The sequence below is a fragment of the Patagioenas fasciata genome, chromosome 6 (assembly GCF_037038585.1).
Source record: "Patagioenas fasciata isolate bPatFas1 chromosome 6, bPatFas1.hap1, whole genome shotgun sequence".
Classification (NCBI taxonomy): domain Eukaryota; kingdom Metazoa; phylum Chordata; class Aves; order Columbiformes; family Columbidae; genus Patagioenas; species Patagioenas fasciata.
In genome coordinates this window covers 27,142,444-27,150,222 of record NC_092525.1, presented here as the reverse complement: position 1 = coordinate 27,150,222, position 7,779 = coordinate 27,142,444, and the positions used below count along the sequence as shown (strand labels likewise).

The following is a 7,779-nucleotide window of genomic DNA, read 5'->3' as shown; positions in this document are numbered from 1 at the left end:
CCCGGCTCCGTCTGTGCCCGCCCCCTCCCTCCCCATTGGTCCGTGTGAATGATGCGGCCTTCCGGCGGCGGGGCGGAGCGTGCGCAGAGCCGTTGGCCGCGCGCGGGGATTGGTGGGTTCGAAGAGCGGCTTCGCGTGGGCGGGCCCGGCCCCGCGCTCTCCGCTGCGGCGCTCGCGCTGGGAGTCGCGGGGCAGCGGGTGCGCGCCGGCCCGTGAGCGCGCGGCGGCAGGTGAGAAGCGGCCGGGCGGGAAGCGGCGCCGGCGGCAGCTGAGGAGCGGGCCGGGCGGCCAGCGGCGCTGGCAGCACCAGCCGCTCGTCACCGCTGCGCAGCCGCCGGGGGCGGGGGTCGCGTCCTGGGCGCGGCGGAGAGCGCCGGCTGCTGGGAAGGGCGGTTTGCGGCGGGCAGTGGCCGAGCCGCGCGGGGCCGCCTGGGCCAGTGGGACCGGCGGGCCCCGCCGCCAGTCAGCAGCCGCGCGAGGTCGAGCGGCGCCGAGCTGCGCTCCGGCGGCAGCGCCGGCTCCTTTGGTCCCGGCTTCACAAGGCTGCAGCGGCCTTCATCGCCGAGCTGCCGCTGCGCGGCCTGGCGTGCCCTCACCGTGCGGTCAGCCTTGGAGAGCGACCGCGAGTGCCTGAACCCTGGCATTCGACTGGAGAAGCCGCCTGTGGCTGCCGCTGCCCTCCCTCGGGGAACAACAGCGGGACGTGTCTGTCCGACCTGCTTAGTGCCACTGAGAGAGAGGTCACTCTTGGCTCTCTGCAATGAGTCGAGAGCGAAACGGCATCGCGTTAGATACCTTTAATCGGTTGTGTTGTGCTTAATAAGATGGATAAAAATGATAAATACTAAATAAAATTTTAAAGGGAGGGAATGAAACAGTCTATTAATATAACAGGTCCTTTATATACTAATATAAAGGACTCACAAACGTACTGTGAAGAGTGAAGCATTCAGGGAACAACCTCTGAACTCTCTAAGAATTCGAGTTAGTATGTTGCAGCATATCTGTACTGACATTGTAACGCATCTGATCTTATTTGTCAGTTAAACCTTTGCTAGCCCAGTTCCTCCTCTTTTGGTTATTCAGGTTTTGAACAAAGAAGCATAGGTAATCAGTAATTTTTCTCTATCCCTTTATTGAAATGATTGCAGAGACACAGATTTTATCCCACCTTGAAGTTGTGGCCTTTCTTCTGCTCTAGAAGCCTTTTCAGCACAGTGTGCTGTTCCTGTTAGGTTCTCTAGCAGGCTGCAGGCATCCTGGGTTGCCATGGAGAGCTGCACAGCCATCTCAAAAATCAGCAGAAAATGTGGAGTCTTACATCTCAAAAAGATCAGTTAAAAGATTCCCATTCCTCCGTAAATGTTGTCTGAAAACTTTACACCTTTTGTTTAAGTCATAATTTTATATTTTTATTGTGTGTTTAATTTGTAGGCCTGTTCCTTCCTACTAGTTCCATTAATGGTTAGCTAGACTTCTGAACTGTGGTTATACATTCATCTTCAGATCAAAGGATTTTATACTTTCAGTTACTTGCATATAAAGTGGACACAAAACTTCCCTGAAACTTAAGAGAACTTTATTTGACTGGAAGGAACCTATGTGGATCGTGTCTTTTGCTTTGTTTAAATGCTCTTGTAACTCTTTCAAGCATCTTAAAACTACTTAGGATTGATTGTACATTCCTGCTACTCTTACTGGAGAATTTCATCATAACTTGATGGTTAAAAGGTCAAAGTAATTTTTAAAATGGCATTGATAGACATTCTACCATTTTGGTCTTGTGCTCTCATTGTCACTTGGCTTTAGTGTTTTGGTTTTTTTTTTTTCTCTGAGCTATTTAGAGACAACAGTTCTTTCTTCACTTACACCACTTCTGGTAGTCAGCAAGCCAATCTCTTTTACTTTGAATGTTGAGTAAAAGCATTGCAAAAACATAGAAAACGTATTTCTTTTGGCATGTTATCGAGGAGAACAACACAATTTTGAAAATTAGTCTTACCTCTGATGCTTGGTCAAGATGGGAACTTATTTTGCTGGAACTGTTTCTAGTATAAATTATCAGCCTTTTCTTGTCAACAAGTGACAGCAGACCAGTTTTCTGAACCGGTGTTCTTCTGATCCCAGTGGGCAATATGATCTGGAGAGCGGCTTGGCTCCCCACTAGTTAGGAAGGAGAAGTTCTATTAAGAAATACGTGGTTTTTTCTAAAAATAAATGCTATCTGTCCATAGTTTTAACTGTTGAACATGTAGGGAGTTTTTCTTGTTTTACACAATTTATCTGCCTTCTTCTGTTTTGGTTAAGACAGGATAATTTTTAGTTTCTCCTAATTTTCTGCTTTTTAAATTTAATAGCAGATATATTTGTACTTTTTTCTTTTTGTCATCCAGTTTTTTGTAGCAGTTGTGCAGTTGGTTTCCCTTTCCACAACTTAGTTGTTCCTGCCAAGATCTGGTAACTATGGTCTTGGTTTTAGTAGTTTTTAAGGTTAACATCTTAACGAAATTGTTTATATTTAAGGAATAAGTATTGATCTTATGACTTCCTGAAAGATCAGCCTGTTATTGCTGTTACTATTTGTGTGAATGAAAGAACAGAGAGATACCAGGTGAAGAAAAAAACCCCTTAACTGTTATTTACCCATTTAATAGTAAGTCAACAATGCAAATGATCATATAAAAAAATAAAGTATTATTTTGTGGAAGACCACAATATTAGGAGTATAAAATACAGGAAAAAGGTGGATAAACTGGTGAGAGGTGGTCTGAAACAAATGTAATATTGATCAGGTGATTAACATCAAGCTGCCTCTTGGGACTCAAATTTGGCAGTGTTTGAAGAATATGATTCTTGTTCATATAATAAAACTTCTGTATATTATAAACCTTTTACTAATAGGAAGGAAAAACTTTGATGCAGCTGAATTACAGAGAGTATAAACTATACATGACCTATAAATAAGCCTTTCTTTACTATTTCTGTTTACTACATTTTTTTCTAACATTGTCCTGCTAGTATCCTTTTAAGAATTTTGTACCTTGCGTGCAACACTTTGGAGCCAGTCCCCTACCTAGTGATTGTTGGTTTGTTAGAGGTCAGGATATGCTATTGTGCCCAATTGTATTTGCGTGATAGTGCGCATATACAGAGGATAAAGCTGTGGACAGTGGGGGCAAAATGGGCTGCAGTTCAGTATTCACCACAGAGACTGAAGAAAATGTGTTGACTAGCTTTGAATAGATTTGCACCTGCCTCCCAGATGTCAGAATAAATATGCAAACAATTTACAACTTGGCACCTCAATAAATATTTTTTTTCCTTAAATCTGCATAGGTTGTGTGCCATAAATAAACTGTGTTTATGGGAAGCAAACAATAAGAAAAAATGTGTTCTTTTCACTACAGTATGTGTTCATCCTGCACTTTTACAGTTTATACAGGTTGTAGCTGTATGTTGTTCAGCTGTAGACTTAGAATGAGAAGACAGTTATTCCTGTTTATACTTGAGAACTGAGTGCACAGGTGATGCACCCAGCAGTGCTGCTGCTACTGAACTACTGTGGATCATGTCAGCTTTGTAATACAGGTTCTGTGAGATGCTTGGAAAGAAGACAGGACGATATTTGTTTTCATTTTATGAATGGCAGTATTTAAAAACTTGGTTCTGATAAAAAAATAAAAAGAGAGTCCTAATACCATGATGTATCAAATATGTGAAAAATTATCAGGTATTCTGACTTTACTCTTTGTTTAAGCCAAAGAGAGGATGTTATTCTGTTACAGTCTTCTGTCTGAAGTCTTCATCTTGTTGCATTTAGAGTTAGTTTTCAGTTTCTTGATTAGTTTCATTATGGGGATAATAGTTATGTTCTGCTGGCACTTCATGCTCTTGTATTTTCTTATTTTGTCAGAGTGTTTGTCAGCCTTGCTTCAGGATTTAAATAGATGGCTTATATAAACTGCTTGCAGGAATATCCTTATAATAAAAATGTCTGTGGTTACTTGTGTTAGCTACACCCAGTTCTTTAACTTGCACACTAGACAGTAATTACATACATTAAGTAGCAAACTGATTTTTGAGCAAAATACTGCTTCTCTTAGGAAAAGGATGTTCTATTCTGGAAAGATACCCTGTGGTAGAGGCACTGAGAGGTCCACCTTTGCATCATTGAATGCTGATGTTTCATATGCTCAGATATCAGTCTAATATGTGCATTTCTTGGTGCTTTGTGTTACTTAGTGGAAGTATGCGTGCTACCTCTTTGTTTTTATCTGCAATACCTTCTAAGACTGTAAGTCACTATATGACCTGTATCATTGTGAGATGCCTTAAATATTTCTATTTATAAACCTATACTATACCTTTACTATGACTAATAGGGTACATTTGCATTTACAAAAGTCAACAGAGTTGGTCTGGAAGTATGTCAGTACGCTGAATATACTAGGGATGAGGATATATGGTTTTTGTCACTTATGGATTGCATCGTTCTCCTTAGTTTCTGACTTCTCTTTCTGCTCTTAATGATTTTTTCCATTTTAAGGTATGTATTTACATTTCAATCTGATAACTGGGTAAAAATAGGTTGTGTAGTGTGAGTAGAGATACCAGATTCTGACCAGAAATGTGAATGTTCCTTAACTGAAAGTTTTAAATTTTTTTTTTTTTTAGTTTTTTGTATGATATACGTTTCTTGTTGCATCATGTATATGCAGTTTTTATCTACTGCTTGGGTGTTTCATATGAAAGGAAGACAAAATAACTCGTAAGAATGCAGGCGAGCTTCTTTCTGACTCAGAGAAGGAAGATGCTCCTTGATTCAGTTATCGTGGTTGTTTGGAATAGTTTTTTTATGATTTGGCAGGAAGAACTTGTGTCAGTAAGACTGCTTGTGTTTTAATGTTGGTAATGGTGAGTAATATTGAAAATAATGCTAGGCAATGCGTACTTGTTTTTTGCACAACCCTTAAACAACAGAAAGGGAAAATGAACAAGAAGGATATACAGCATTTAAAAGACTTGCCATGTTGCAGCCCTTCAGTGTGACTTAAAGCCCCAAACACTCTATCACACTAGCTATTCTACAAACAGAAAGGAAAAAACCTCCTCCTAATCCACAGAGTAAGTGGAGATTATATACAGGTAATGCTGGAGGGCATGTAGAAATGCTTCTAGACTTTGGGTTGCTTTTAACAGAATGTTGTATGAGCCAGGGCTTCCAATCTGCTGTGCCAAAAAGGGATATGAGTGGAGGGAACATCAAAAAATTAGCCTGCGTGAAAGGGCACAGAGGGACCAAACCTTCTCTCACCTGTATTTAGAACCCACCATGCAACAAGGTCAGTTGGGTTTAGGAAACCAAAGAAATTAAAAAAAAACTAGAACCAACCAACCTTTTTAGAAATAAGATGATAAATTAAATATCTTCACTGTTCCTATGTCTGTCATAATGCAGGTCTGTATTAGTAAGTAGATAGGAAATGTTGGACTCTGCTCTGGAGCGGTGTTCTTCTAGTGTTGAATTCAAGTCTGTGCTTTCATTTTCAGCTGTGGATGTGGTAAGATCCTCACATCATTTTGAGCAAAATTTGTCTCAGAAATGGTTGCAACCTCTTTGTTTGGTGTGTTTGTTTTTTTTTTGTTCTGTTTGTTTGTTTATTTAAATCTCAAGATTTAGAAATATCTCATTGCTAGAGGATTTTTGGGCCCATTTAAAAAATATTAATAGAATTTAATAAACTAGCATGATTAATAATTATGTATTCAATTTTGTAAAGTAATTGTTTGGTTTAATGCAATATTTTCATTACTTTGTTTCATATTGATATTTTCAATACAGTTATTTTACAGTCCTACCTTGGGCTGGTCTGGGCATACTTCTGCTCCTTTGTCACTAGCCGGTTTCTCCTCTTGCATTTATATTGATAACTGCACCAATAAATTAAAATACTTGGACAAAAACCCTTTTCTTCCATTTGGGTAAATACAGTGCTAGAAAAACATTTGGGAGATAATTTGAAGAATATTATCAGTTAGGTCACTGAGGAGTTCATGACAGATAATGATAGTATTTGTGTAATTTTTCATTTAGCAGTTATTTTAATTTTTTGAGGAGGGTGTCATGAGTGTCATTGCTCCTGTTATTAGTATTTTTCTACTCTTTTATAACTTCTGTGCTTCTGTTGACTATCTAGAAAGACTGCTGGTTATACGGAATTAATTAAGTCTTGGGATTAACTGGCTAAGAAGAGAGAAATAATAGATAGTGGAGATGAGTTTCCATATGTCACTATAATAATTCTGTTATTTTGATATATAAAAGGTAGTTATGCGTCAGTCAGTTCTGATAATAAAATGGTTGTCTAGCCTTACGCTGTCAGTTACAATTTTTTTATTCCCTTTCCAGCAAGGAGCTGATGATTTCATATATAAAAGATAGCTCTGTCCGCATGGTTTGGGTAAAGGGAGGAAACTACGTGTTCCTTCCTCTATTAGTATGCTAATTCCAGGATTGTGGAGCAGTGGGTTGGTAAGATTCCTATTTTATTGAAAGAACATCAGGTGTGGACGTAAGCCAGTACAATACCCCCCACTTCCACCCATTTTAGAATTATCTGCAATATTCAGTTGTGTGTCTTAGTTTTGTATGGGCCCACATTTATAAGTGAGTGTGGTAAATATAATTAGGGTGGAGGAGGAAGCATCTGAATTAAGAACATTAAATAGTGGTATTAATTCATTTGCAGCTTTCTGATAAGTGTGATAGCAGAGATGTGTTAGGCTGGGTCTATCCCGTGATCTGTGCTGATTACAAGCTCTGCAGAATCTGCTTTATCAGACTCAAACCTAGGAGGAGCCTCTGAGGAAGATGTTTACAAACCTCAGCTTTCCTGGTCTGTCCTTCAGGTGCAACCCGGTGGTGTCTGGACTTGGATTGTGTGCTGCTGAGTCGGTCCTTTAAAACAAGCCCATGGTTTATTCTGGAGATATCTTCTCTATATATAAATCCACACAGAGAAAAATACAGTATTTCAGAGCAGGTATTGCTCCATGTCATCACTGACCCTGAATGGAACTTCAAATCCAGTTCCTCAGTGAAGGTGGTTTCCATGTGCTGTCAGCTTATCCAAGGTGATGCAGAGAGGAGTTTAAAATTAAGCTTCCAAGAGTAACCACACTGGTCTTAGTCTGCTGTTTCTTGTGTCTGCATGATCACTCTCATGACTAGTCACTTGTATTGTGCTGTGCTCAAGGTTTGGGAAAAATAGCTTTTTCCCAACATGGTAACCGTAAGGTTAGTTCACAGGGGAATATTTATTACTACAGAAATGCTAATGATGATGCCAATTACTATGTAAATGTAATATTAAACTTGGTATGGAATTGTAAGGATTTTTTTTCTTGGTATGGAATTGTAAGGATTTTTTTTCTTGGCTTATTTTAGGCTTATTTGTTAATTTAGGTGAATCTCAAAAATATCCTTGGACAACATTAAAGACTAAAATTATGGCTTGTCTAGTTTTGAGTGTTCCTTGTTGTACTATTTGTGTTTATATACTATTTTATATTTTGAAGGTCTGGAGGCAGACTAATCTCTGTATTTCAGTAACAGAATTATCAGTATATTTTTGATGTTGTTGAGTCTGTCTCCTGCTCAATAGAGTATGCAGAGCTCTGTTTTGTTTTTAGATAATCCAGTTCAAGCTTTTTTTTTTTTTTTTTAATTTTTTTCAAACCCCCCCATGCTATAGTTTCTTCCTGAAATTCAAACTGAGT

The 7,779-nt window shown here is 39.5% G+C and overlaps 1 protein-coding gene across 6 annotated transcripts in view; it reads left to right on the top strand.

Moving 5' to 3' along the window:
• Window positions 1–95: 95 nt before the first annotated feature.
• The window catches only part of GPSM2 (G protein signaling modulator 2), a 29,617-nt gene continuing 21,933 nt past the window's right edge, over window positions 96–7,779 (top strand). For 4 of the 6 annotated variants that reach the window (XM_065841640.2, XM_065841642.2, XM_071810333.1 and 1 more), the window contains exon 1: window positions 96–230. The gene's annotated coding sequence lies outside the window, so the exon portion shown is untranslated. Of the gene's footprint in view, window positions 231–7,031; window positions 7,135–7,779 lie in introns of those variants that run through there. The other 2 variants (XM_065841643.2, XM_071810332.1) reach the window with 2 other exon arrangements.